Source organism: Acipenser ruthenus, unplaced genomic scaffold (genome assembly GCF_902713425.1).
Source record: "Acipenser ruthenus unplaced genomic scaffold, fAciRut3.2 maternal haplotype, whole genome shotgun sequence".
Lineage (NCBI taxonomy): Eukaryota > Metazoa > Chordata > Actinopteri > Acipenseriformes > Acipenseridae > Acipenser > Acipenser ruthenus.
The window spans coordinates 15,001-28,671 of NW_026708252.1; the positions used below are offsets into that span (position 1 = coordinate 15,001).

Here is a 13,671-nt window from a genome sequence, read left to right on the forward strand (position 1 = left end):
TACTCGCGCATAGGTTTGAATGTTTTTTCAGAATCTCTCCTTTAACATGTTTGAAGGGGACACTATACTTAAAACGTGAATTAACGTCTTAAATCGTGTTAAAAATGAGCAGTTACCTTGGGATTACACACCAGGTTCAGACGCAATGATTGGACTTATGTATCCGCAGGCGACCTGAGACTCACCGTTTCAACGGTGTCAGGAGTGCTCAACAGAAAAGAATGCATAGAGAAAAATATTGTATACTGGCCATGGGCGTTGGTTTTGCCCAGAGCCGTAACTAGGCTTTTAGCTACCGGGGCATGCAAATATATATATATATATATATATATATATATATATATATATATATATATATATTGCATGCACCTCCGGAATGTAGCAACCAGAGGTGGATGGAAAGACTCTATATCGTAGCTAGCGGGGCATGCAAGACTCCATATCGTAGCTACCGGGGCATGCAATTATATATATATATATATATATATATATATATATATATATATATATATATATATATATATATATATATATATATATTATTGTTATTTTTTTTCTTTTTTCTTTTTTTTTGGATGTTAGGAGTTAGGATGGTATTTACTCGCGCATAGGTTTGAATGTTATTTCTGAATCTCTCCTTTAACATGTTTGAAGGGGACACTGTATAACGTGAATTAACGTCTTAACAGCTGTCTAATTACAAAATAAGCTTTTTGATTGAGATAGAGCCATGCTCCCTCTTTCATCCAGTGTGCCCTTGGATGGATACACCTCACTGCTACAGTACAGCCCACATCAAACCCAACACCTCTCTGTACATATGCTGTGTAATCCCAGAAATTCAACACGCATGGGAAAAATGCATTACTTTATAATGTGTATACATAGAATGTAAGAGAATGTCTAGTCACAGCATTATTTTATAGCAAAGCTCAAGTCCTGCTCTTAAAGACACCTGTCATAACAATGTCAATAGGTTGTTGGACCACCATGGTCAGCCAGGACGACACTGATTAAACTATATAAGGCTCCAAAGCCAATACTTTTGTGACCTGAAAATGTGACCAAGCTTACATCAAATATCAAGCAGTCATTTTGACATGTAGAATAATAGAAATTCCAAGGATTTCCAAATGGAAGCTTCATTTTTAATTTAATGACATACATTAATAAACATAATCATTTAACATGTACATCTGTTGTTCTAGATGGCAGGGTACCATTGACTTGGAGTGATATTGCTTTAGTGTAAATACCACAGGCGCACAGAGATGGAAGGTTGCAGGCACTGCTGGAGATGCAGGAAGTTAACCTCAGGCCAGACGTGTACGACTATGTCCTGCTGGTTATCGGAGGGGGGTCTGGAGGACTGGCTGCTGCAAACGTGCACCTTGTCTCTCGCTCTTCTTTCCTCATCTCCTCTGTTCTTCTAACCAGGAATTTACAGACGAAAGCTGCACATTAGAGAGATGGGGATATTTGAGAGTCTTGACAGTCAAGTATAACTAGGAACCATGTGGAAGAGCATGGGGAAGGTGCAAAGCCATTGCCATGGAATAGAATCACAAGCTTTACAAACTATATTGGACATAGAGACCCGCAGTACACGGAAATAGCAACATAACATGTACAAAATTTAAAAAGCCAAGTGATATAGATGTGATACCTACAAAAAGGTTGTCTCATTATGATACAAATAGTTAGACACAGCTGGGACTAACGGACCAGCATTTCTAATAAGTGCATACATGCAAGTCTCAATTTTTTTGCTTGTGATGTTACATTCTGAATCTGTTCATAAACAGGTCCTCTATAGAGTCACAGCAGTTTTTCTCCTTTTGCAGTATTGCATCATGAGTGTAAAGTTGTGGATTTCTTATGGTGATTGTTTTCCATGCAGGAAGCTGCCACGTATGGGAAGAAAGTTGTGGTCCTGGACTATGTAACTCCAACTCCCAAGGGAACAACATGGGGTAAAACCTGACCTTAAGTATTATGCCCGGCAGAGGTCACAGTGGTGGCTTTAGATCACATCTGTGTTCCATGTGTTCATGATGCAACTTGTTTTATGTAACATTTGTAAGCAATTGAATAGTTCAAGCAGTAATATCTTACATATTTTTTAATATCCCAATCTTGTTTTGAGTAATTTAGTAAAATTTAGTAAAATTGAGAAGTTTCCAGAATGTTGCAAGGGCTTCAGTTTTAAATGAGAACTGGAACTGAGAAAATAAATACTCTGGCAGTACAATGCGTTTTACATCCCAGAATTTAAACACCTCTGATAACATTTTCAGCAAGGCCCTGAAACCTGCTAGTTTTGAATAGGTGGAGATGTGAAATTTAAATGAAAGGGAAAAGGAGACAAAAATAGATTGAAAGAGTGTGAAGAAAGCCTTGTTAAAAGCAGCAATGTAATGAAATGCAAAAAACAAAAAACAGCTGGAAATCTTTTATTTTTATACAAATGAACTGGTAAAGTGCATTGATAATTGTACTGCGTAATAAAGCATGTAAGAATGCAGACATAATTGAGTCATAAGTGTTGTGCCACAGATTGAAAATATGGTGGTTTTTTTCTTTTTGGCCATTAAAACAGAAGTGTGTGTGATGTGTTTTTCTTGTACAAGCTGGCCATAGTACATGGCCATTGTACATTTTCTATAGGGTATGTATGAACTCCTCACTATGATTAAAGGCATCCACGGCTCCCACATTAAGTGTACTGCATACTAAGTACAGACCATGCATTCTTTCTGATGACCTTGCCCGTAGTAATATGGTAAACCACCTTGTATATACAATAAAGGAATGTATTAATGTATTAATAAAATAGTATTTCTTCCAAAGAGTTCTGTTTTTGTTTATCCATGTTTGCACTGGTAGTCTGCTCTGCGTATTCTTCCAATTTGTTTTGGGTGTGTAGGTGTTCTCCTAATGTGAAGTTCCTACCTGCAGATTGAACGGCTTCAAGAAGGCAGCCCAGGCAAACCGAAAGTGACAGCCAAATCTACAGATGGAAAAGAGACTTTTGAAGGAGTGTATAATACAGTGAGTACAGAATGACAAGTTATTGTTCATATGTCTATATATATATATATATATATATATATATATATATATATATATATATATATATATATATATATATATATATATATATATATATAGCGGTTGGTGAATTCTGAGACGTGGAGCTTTAATATAAAAACAAAAAATATATATATTAAGAAGGACAGGTTTCATCAGAGTACCTTTTTTTTCAAAGCTACACGTATACAGTAACTACAGATTGGGGGGAAAAAGTCACCAAAGAAAAGTATTGAAGTAACATGATAACGTTACTCTCTTTCACACCCACACTCACATTATACACTGAGTGTACAAAACATTAGGAACACCTGCTCTTTCCATGAAGTAGACTGACGAGGTGAATCCAGGTGAAAGCTATGATCCCTTATTGATGTAACCTGTTAAATCTACTTCAATCAGTGTAGATGAAGAGGAGACAGGTTAAAGAAGGATTTTTAAGCCTTGACACAATTGAGACATGGATTGTGTATTGTATGTGTGCCATTCAGATGGTAAATGGGCAAGACAAAAGATTTAAGTGCCTTTGAACGGGGTATGGTAGTAGGTGCCAGGCGCGCCGGTTTGAGTGTGTCAAGAACTGCAACGCTGCTGGGTTTTTCATGCTCAGCAGTTTCCCATGTGTATCAAGGATGGTCCACCACCCAAAGAACATCCAGCCAACGGCAGGCCAGTGGTCGAAAACGGCTCATTGATGAAAGAGGCCAAAGGAGGCTGACACGAATTGTGCAGAACAACAGATGGGCTACAGTTAGTCAACTGACAGTCCAGTACAACATTGTTGCCGAAAGACCCATAAAAGAATGCACAACTCATCATACCTTGACACGAATGGGGTATGGCAGCCGACGACCTAACAGAGTTCCAGTTCTTTCAGCAAAACACAAGAAACTGTGGTTGCAGTGGGCTAAGGAACGAAAACACTGGACACTGGAGGATTGGAAAAACATTGCCTGGTCTGATGAATCCAGGTTCCTGCTGTTTCACGCTGATGGGAGGACTAGGGTATGGAGAAAACCACATGAGTACATGCATCCATCATGCCGCGTGTCAACATTGCAGGCTGGTGGTGGTGGTGTGATGGTGTGGGGTGTTTTTCATGGCACACATTGGGCCCCTTGATAAAAGTGGAGCAACATTTGAATGCCACAGGATATCTGAACATCATTGCCAATCCGGTGCATCCCTTCATGGCAGCAGTGTATGCATCTGCTAATGGATTTTGGCAGGTTTGACATCTATGTTCAGCCCTCTATATTAAAATGTATAGCTGCACAATCCTGTAAAGTCTGTTTATATATTAACTAGCCACAAGATGGCACTCCTAATAGTATTTAATTTAAAATGTTGCTGGCTTATTCTTTTTTAATTTATTTTGAGCATTCCACAGCAATATGCTGAAACCCTTCACAAAATATTAAACTATAATGTTTGAAATTGTTTTAGACATAAGTAGTTATATGATAGTTCTGTTGCGTTTGAACTAAACCCAGCACTGGACCCTTGGAGTGTATATGGAAGAGGATGGTGTACAGAAGAAACATTTGTATGAAAAGCTGGTCAAATTTCAAAAAGGCATCTGAAACATGTGGGCCGCAGTTTGGTTAAAAATGTGCACTAAAAATAAAAGGTATATTCAAAAAATATTAAACTATAATGTTTGTAATTGTTTTAGACATAAGTAGTTATATGATAGTTCTGTTGCGTTTGAACTAAACCCAGCACTGGACCCTTGGAGTGTATTTGGAAGAGGATGGTGTACAGAAGAAACATTTGTATGAAAAGCTGGTCAAATTTCAAAAAGGCATCTGAAACATGTGGGTTGCAGTTTGGTTAAAAATGTGCACTAAAAATAAAAGGTATATATTTTTTTTAAATGCATTATTTATTTGCAATTATCTGCAATGTCCTGTTTAAACATGAAGAGTGTATAAAACACTCGTGATGAATATTGCCAGCAAACAGCAATAAACATAACTGCTTTGGGCAATCTAATTAGGGAAACCGAGAATGTGGTAAAATGGGCAGCATTTATTTATATGACCCTTTTTTGTAAATTGGCCCTTTAAATCACAGTGTGTAACCTTTATTAGACAGCGTCTCATACAAATCTACACCGCTTAACATCATTGTTAAACTTTTTTTTTTTTTTTGTATTTCTAATACTTCAACATACACCCATTTAGGAATAGTTTTTAACCAGACTTTGTGTTTCATACTGTAGCCTATTATGACGAGGTTTCTCTTTTTACATTACACACACTTTCCAAAGGGGAACTGACATGCTGTAATACAACTTAGTAACTCGAAACTTGAAGTCCAAATTACACGGGCGTTGTTACTTAATAAATATAGGGGTGACACGTTAAAAATTGTCAAACTGTTTGGTTAAAATATATATATATATATATAGAGAGAGAGGGATATATATATATATATATATATATATATATATATATATATATATATATATATATATATATATATATATATATATATATATATATTTGCATGCCCCGGTAGCTAAATGCTTAGTTACGGCTCTGGGCAAAACCAAAGCCCATGGCCAGTATACAATCTTTTTCTGTATGCATTCTTTTCTGTTGAGCACTACTGACACCGTTGAAACGGTGAGTCTTAGATCGCCTGCGGATACATTAGTCCAATCAATGCGTCTGAACCTGGTGTGTAATCCCAAGGTAACTGCTCACTGTTAACACGATTTAAGACGTTAATTCACGTTTTAAGTAATACAGTGTCCCCTTCAGACATGTTAAAGGAGAGATTCGGAAATAACATTCAAAACTATGCGCGAGTAAATACCATCCTAACTCCTAACATCCAAAAAAAAAACAAAAAAAAACAATTTTATATATATATATATATATATATATATATATATATATATATATATATATATATATATATATATATATATAATTGCATGCCCCGGTAGCTATGATACGGAGTCTTGCATGCCCCGGTAGCTACACTGTAAAAAAATGCTGTATTTTTAGGTGGGATTAACCTTAATTTTTACATACATTTTTCAGTTTTTTTAATTAAATGCAAAACATTTAAATATTACTGCAAAATACTTTTTTTAAAAATATGTACTATTAATTTTACGGAAATATACACTGAAAAACATGTACGTATGTAATTTGCTTACAAAATGATAAATTCCGTTAAATTAAAGAAGATAACTTTTAAAAAACCTCACAAGCTGTATTTATAACGACACAAACTTTAATGTTAATGTATGTAACTGTTATTTAAAAAACTGTAAATTACTGCTAAATTAATTATTTAACAGGCTTATCTGAGTTGAGTTAAATAATGTAAAAAGCTAAAAGTGTTTACTTTTTAATGTCGTTCAGATTTGTTAAAATTAGTTGTGCTGTAGTTTTCTTCCTAAAATAATAGGCCTACTTAATTTCAATGACTGGAAATAAACAAGAAAAGCTGCACATTTCAAACTCAATTCCCGGAGGCCATGTGTAGCCTACGCTTTTCGTTCCACCCAAGTCCTCAATGACTTAATTTGATTAATTATTCAATTAGCTAGATACATTTAACACCTATCCAGGCCCCAAACTAGTATATGAGGATCGGCAACTGTACCTTGAATCAAATGCACGTTTCAACCATCAATTTAAAATACCTCGCAATTTAAAAACAATGTGTGTATATATATATATATATATATATATATATATATATATATATATATATATATATATATATATATATATATATATATATATATATATGTTAAATCGAATGAATAATTAGATCAATTAAGTAATTGAGGACTTGTGTGAAATGAAAACTGAGTTTGACACTCCTCTTTTAAACCCTTCTCTCAAATATGGTTTGTGGTCGCTCAGGTCATTTTATATCGATTTAAAAAGCGCTGCATTGATAACAAGCCAGCACTGCTGCACAGCTTCTCTGACAAAGCCGACGAGCTGACGAAGCTCTGTTCACCACCACCCTGTTATCAGTAAACTTTCTTTCTTTTTTTTTTTTTTTAATATCATATTGATGATTCATTCATTCATTTCTAATATTAATTGAACCTGAATTATTCATTTAAATATAAATGTTAACTTAAGTTTTTAGAAAAACTTGGACTTTCTAAAATCTCGCGATACTATCAAGCCTGGATGACGAAATGTCCTGGACATTACCTCGTGTGAAGTAGAAACAACGTTTGTGAGAAGCCATTTTATTTTTACCGATGCAATACTCTGCTCGACAGAAAAACTTGAAAGGTGAGTTTGTGTTTGGCAACACAAAATGTTGTATGAATGATATTTTAATTGTACCGAAATGAAAAAAAGTCTGTATTTTAATTAGAGCATGTCAGGAAATATGAATTAAAAATAGTGGGAGATTTAGGGATAGCCATTATTCACACATTTTATACAACTAAAGACAGTGTCCGTGCTTAGACGTGTTGTGTGAGTGTATGTATGTATGTATGTATATTTTATATATATATAGTTGTATTAGTTGAACACTTATAAGAGAAGGAAATATTTTAAACTGTATCCCTCTACAAAGCGGAGCATGTGCTCCCTTTGCCAGACTACTAGTACAAGCCTAAGCAATTTTATTTGTTGCATCAGATCTACATTAATGTAAGTGTGAAAGACTGACTAACAAGCGGCATGTGTGGAAGTAAGACTTAAGTGCACATTTATTTTTCTTGTGTACAAAATTTTAATGTACGAATAATACTGTAAGCCCAGGAATATTTGCTAGCCTTTTATTATGCGAGTTTGACATATGAAACATTTTTGGCGCGAATAATACTATTGTAAATGCTTTCAGGATAACAGGTGGTCTTGTGTAATTCACCAAATATTTTGGCCACGATATTTCTGGACTTACAGTATTTAAATTTTACCCAATGAAGAAAAAAATACTACTGTGTAGGGCATGTTAAGAATTCTTGCATATTAAAAAAAAAAAAAAAAAAAAATCCTAATTTTAGGGAAATTATTTTTAGAATTTAAAGTGGTCAAACTTAGTTAAGTATATTGCCATGTCGGTGTAATGTGGGTGAACAATAAATAGTAAATATGAAAATATTTTAAAGTACAACTATTATTACTCTACAGAATGTTCTTGGGGATTCACAGCAGCCTGGAGGTGTAGTACTTTGATAATCTTGTTCAGACAACGCCATTTTCTCTCGCGGGATGTGCTCCATTTTGTGGGCATATTAGGAATTCTTAAACTCTTATGGAGGTAATTATTCGAACATTTAAAGAGTCCACGCCTATATAAGTGTGTGTGTGCATATATATATATAGATGCATAGATAGATAGATAGATCTCTCTCCATTTGGTTGTATTGTTTTATGAACGATTACATAGTTAGGCACCCACTAAATGGCATAACCAAACATTTGAAATATAAATTGGTAGAAAATGATATACTGTAAAATGTAGACAGCTAATATGTTTATTACAGAATAGATATTTTTCAATCAAAATGCAGACAGTAATATACCCCACACACACTTGCTTCTGTATTTTATTTTAATTGACAGATGGAACAGGAAAGCACTGGGGATTCTGTTTTAAACTCCCACATTAGTTCTGTGTTGCCAAACCTCACCACCTGTGTGCTCAATTCTGTTTTGGACACACTCAAAAACCTGGATGATTTCAGATTTGTAAAAGATGATGATCTCCTGATGGTCCTCAAGCCAATAGAAGTTCGAAAACTCCTAGCCACCTTTACAGTCACATGTGAGTATATTACAGTTCAGTCAATTGTCTTCAAGTGCTTAATTGGCAGTAAACCTATTTATTTATTTTATATATATATCTATATATTGTGTGTATATATACATACATAAAACCTGCATTTTGTATTTTGTCTCTTGCCTATATCATTGTGTATACTTTTATTTAGAATTGTTGAATGAGAGAATTATGAGGCAATTACATCACATAATCCTTTAACAAATGACAGAAATGTTTACTGTTTGGATGTACATACATTGCTTATTGCTAATTTAATTAATAAAAAGCCGGTTAAAATTAACTAATTGTGTATTACGGACAAATTTAACCAATTACAAAACCTCTAAGAATTTTGTAAGTTTAAAAAAATCTGGAATGTGTGTTGGGGGGGGGGGGGTGGAAAACAAAAACAAAAAAAAATGAAATAACTTAATGTTTTTTTCTGTAATTCTGAAGGTGAAACCACAATTTCCAGCAGTCCTAGCTCATCCAGAACAGAGACCTCAACAGTCTCCAGCCCAGGGTGCTCTTTTGCACAGAGTTGTATCGAGTTGGATGAATCACTTTCAGCTTTGGAAGCTGACTGGTTCCTTCGGTTTGAGATACCATGGGAAAAACTCCCTACTGACCTCCTTTACAAGTTAGAAAGGCCATCGCCAAAGCAACGCAGAGAAATGATACGACTCATTATTAATGAAGTCACAGGGGTCTGCAAGAGGCCTTCAAAGAAACATCTTACAGATATAGCAAGAAGAATTGTGGCAAAATATCCTAAATCTTTGCAGGATGTTATCGAAGGCCACATAGTTGGCAGTGGATATGATTCCTTGGTAAAACAGCTGCAGAGCAGATAATGTGACGCGTACACAGTTTTCTACCCCCAAAAGACAGTTTCAACACAGTAGTGGGAGCGACACGGAAGAAGTTCCTGCAAAGGAACAAGCTTTACCTCAAGACACTTATGGTTGCATAAACTGGGATCCCGAGCACCTGCCAATCACAGAGACACTTGCAAGTCAAAAACAGCAACAACAAGAAATGAAAACCTACACTCAGAGAAAAGACATCATCTGAGGTATGGAAACTGAAAAAATAAGGAGGGAGTGGCCATTTCTGTTTGAAATGCCAGGATTACAAGCACACTTCAGGGCACTTACAGGTGTACAATTAGAAGGGAAATTTTTTGAGACCGTAAAAAACAAATCGCACAGAATTCTGGCCTACATGGACACTCAACAATGAGAAACAAAGAAAAACTGCAAGAGTTTTGGCACAGATCGAAGTTGCAAAGAAGGACACAGTCTAAATTACCGGAGATGCCAGGGTTGGTTTTGCTGCTGCTTGCTTACTTTGGTGAAGACGACAAGCAAATGTTTTTCCAGGTGGATGACACTTGCTTACCTTCTGAAGTGCCAACATCTGATCTGCCTGCATCACCTTGCATTATTTTCTGTGGTATATGTTTTGGTAATCCATGCATTTGTTTGACATATGCTCAGTAGTTTTATTTTATTTACTTTTGGCTGAGGAATAAGGGGACGAAGTATAATCTGAATTTAATTAGCATTTTTAGTATCCCAGAGAAATGACTGAAGAGAAATGCTTTGTGAACAATCTGCTTACATCCAAATTCCATTTTAAATAATTGTGTAAGGTTCATGAGCAGTTTTCAGAGTTTTATAATTTAGTTTGTTCTCGCATACTAAATAACTTAGTCCAAAAATCATATCCAGGTTCTTTTAAATACATAAGAGTTTTGTACACGACTCTCTTGCTAGAATTACCTGGAGCATTATGTAAACTGCTAAGGAATGATTTAATATGAAATTTCAACAGCCCTAAGGCTTTCTGTAAATTATATGATTAATTGTAGCGGGTTTGAGTGTTTTTATGTACGTATGTTTGAAAATGTTTGTCTTCAGAATGAAAATAATGAAGTCAATTTAACAAACGTCTTGAATTTTATTTTTATATTTTTCCTGCTGCAGGAGATTCCCTTCTGACTGCATCCCGCTTAATGCTGAGCATTGATAAAGTTGTTGTTACAGAACAACAAACTAACTTTGTGGAAGCTTTGCTTATGATGTTTGCATCCTACTACTGCTTGAACATCCATTACCCATCAGAGTTGGGAGCAACACTTGAATTCCTTCAAAGGTACAGTATATAACACATGGATATGTACCTTGTTTTCGCTTTAACCTGTTTATAGTGGAGCGATTTAAACTTCTCAAATATGTGACACCAGTAATGATCAGTCTAATACAATGGTAATTTTCATATTTTGTATTTGAATGTTAAATTACCCACGGTTGACACTTCAAAGAGCATTTTAAGCATGTGTAAAATAAAAAAATATATAGATTAAGCTATTCATTGTAAATACTATGCCCATGTTTTATCTTTTGTTATGGGTGTTTTAAAAGATAATGAATGTTCCCATATGTTGCTTCAACTGTTTAAGGTGTTAATTGTGTGGTGTGTGTGTTTTATTTTTTTTTATTTTTTTACATCTCAACCACTTTACACTTTTGAATTGCAGCGTTCTCTTGTTCTGTTTCCAAGATGTCTTTGCATGGACTTGCATGTATTTCAGAACTACATTTCCACATCATCCTCCCAATCACTGGTAAATCCATCTCATTCACATTTTTTCTGAAATACATGCGAGGCCATACAAAGCCATCTTGGAAACGGAACAAGAGAACGCTGCAATTTAGAAGTGTAAAAAAGTGTTTGAGATGTTAACATAATACACACCCCTTACCTAAACAGCTGTAGCAACACATGGGAACATGTAACACACAAATAAAATACCCTTTGTTACCCTTTAAGAATATATAAAATATTTGCATTTTTTTTCCTTTCTAATAGATGCATCTTCAAAATAAATCCAGACAAAGGGACGAAGGTCGAACGGAAGCCACATAAGAGGCAATATGCTGTGAATCCAAGAGTTCTTTCCCTCATTTCTGCAATTGCTAATTTTGAATGGAGAGAATAAAATGCAATTGTTATGTCAAACGTAAGTAATCTTGCAGTAAGCTGTAATGCTAGGTATGTCTTATTTATAGATCATATAAGCACTCTGAAATATGGGCTCCTGAGTGGCATATCTGGTAAAGGCCTCAACCTCGAGTGCAGGATAGGAGAGAGCGAGGTGGTCTCCTGTGCCATTGTCCAACATGGCAGAGAGTTTGCAGTGGGGGTGGCACACAATTGGCAGAGCATCGCTGGGGTAGGGAGGGTTTGAATCAACTAGGCCTCCCTCAATTCACAGAGCTCGAGCAACTCCTGTAGGTTCAGGGTGTTAGCAGTTTCCAGCTACATTGAATCCTTCGATCAAAGTGTTACTTGGGCTGTGGCAGCTCTGGGCTTGCGGTGCGAAAAATAGGTATGGCTTTGACGTATGTACCGGAGGACACATGCTTTGTTTCATGCCTCATGAGTGGCACGGAGTAGTTGAATTGGTAATTCCAAATTAGGGTGAAAAGAGGGAGAACAAAAATTGCCGGTTATTTAGAAAAATTATTTATATATATATATATTTTTTAATCTAAGCCTGTTTCATTTTTTTTTTTTCTCTTTTATACAGGTTTTCAGTCACCAGCATGTCAACTGCAGCACAAAGCAGCTTCTCCACATTTGACTCCTAGGCCGGGACCTGATCAAAACTTTGACGACCCACCAATCACACTTTACAAAACGGAATGTTATCGCTTTTTGGTTTTATGAGTAGGAGAAATTGGATATTTACAAAAACAACAAAAAGCGATAACATTCTGTTCCCTTTCAAGTCGAAAATAACCATCAAGGTATGGGACATTGCCGTCAGGCAGTAGGGATTGGCTGAGCTTTATGTCAAAGCTGCCGATAGGCCTCCGCGCAAGCTGCCGTGTAAGCCCGCCCCCCTGGGAGCTTACTATACGCAGCGCGCAGAGAGTCACTTCCTCTTTTGCCTTCAGCATCAGTAGCGGTAGGACTTAGAGCTATTTAACTGATTGTACTCACTAAAGCTTAGTCTTGAGAAGCTGGTTTATCCCCTTCTCCGAGTTTATTTCAGTTATACTCTCCGGAGTTATTATTGTTTATTATTATTGTTATTGTATTATTATTTAGGATTATATATTGTTTAACATTATATATTCCTTTTCGCTTTGCTTCGGCATCGCGTTCTTCGTGGTCTCCCCGTCTTTCCTCTGTTCTTAATTATTATTGTGTGGGTTTTTTGTATATATATATATTTTGTATATATATTTATATTTTATTGTGTATATATATATTTTGTTATATATATTGTATATTGTGTGTTCGGACGCGTGTTGCGTTGGCCTTGGCCCACGTGCATTTTGCATCCTCGGTCTAGCTTAGGCTAGACCGTGTGTGTGTGTGGGTAGTCTGCTCTGCAGTGTTCCCCCCCCCCGCGGCGCGTTCCCGCCACGTGGTATTGCACTACACTCCCTTACCTTCTGCAGCGTCCACAAAAAAAAAAAAATTCCCTTCACTATACAGAGGAAGACAACCACCAACGTGCAAAATCCCCAGCACCTTTCAGGTAGGTATTGCACAGCATCAGACACTGTACCAGCACTTAGCGTCTCCGCTTGGCGGGTCAGCTGACGCTTGGGCGTCTGTGCTTGCGTTCCACGCTCGGTACTCGCGCTTCTGCGCTTGGTGCTTAGTGCTTCTGCACTTGGGGCTCAGTGCTCGACGCTTCGGTGCTCGACGCTCGGTGCACGTTCCATCAGCGCTCGGCGCCTGGCGTCTCGACGCACGCACCCTCGACGCTCGACGCACGCACCTCGGTGCTCCGTGCTT

General features: G+C 36.5%; 2 long non-coding RNA genes across 2 annotated transcripts; both read left to right on the forward strand.

The window, feature by feature from the left end:
- Positions 1-7,145: 7,145 nt before the first annotated feature.
- Positions 7,146-8,904, forward strand: LOC131730420 (uncharacterized). Its single transcript, XR_009324026.1, has 3 exons — positions 7,146-7,367; positions 8,220-8,349; positions 8,655-8,904. It is a non-coding gene; the product is annotated as an uncharacterized LOC131730420 (long non-coding RNA).
- Positions 8,905-9,315: 411 nt separating this feature from the next.
- Positions 9,316-11,871, forward strand: LOC117432486 (uncharacterized). The gene is made up of 3 exons (XR_004548799.3): positions 9,316-10,308; positions 10,842-11,010; positions 11,728-11,871. It is a non-coding gene; the product is annotated as an uncharacterized LOC117432486 (long non-coding RNA).
- Positions 11,872-13,671: the final 1,800 nt, after the last annotated feature.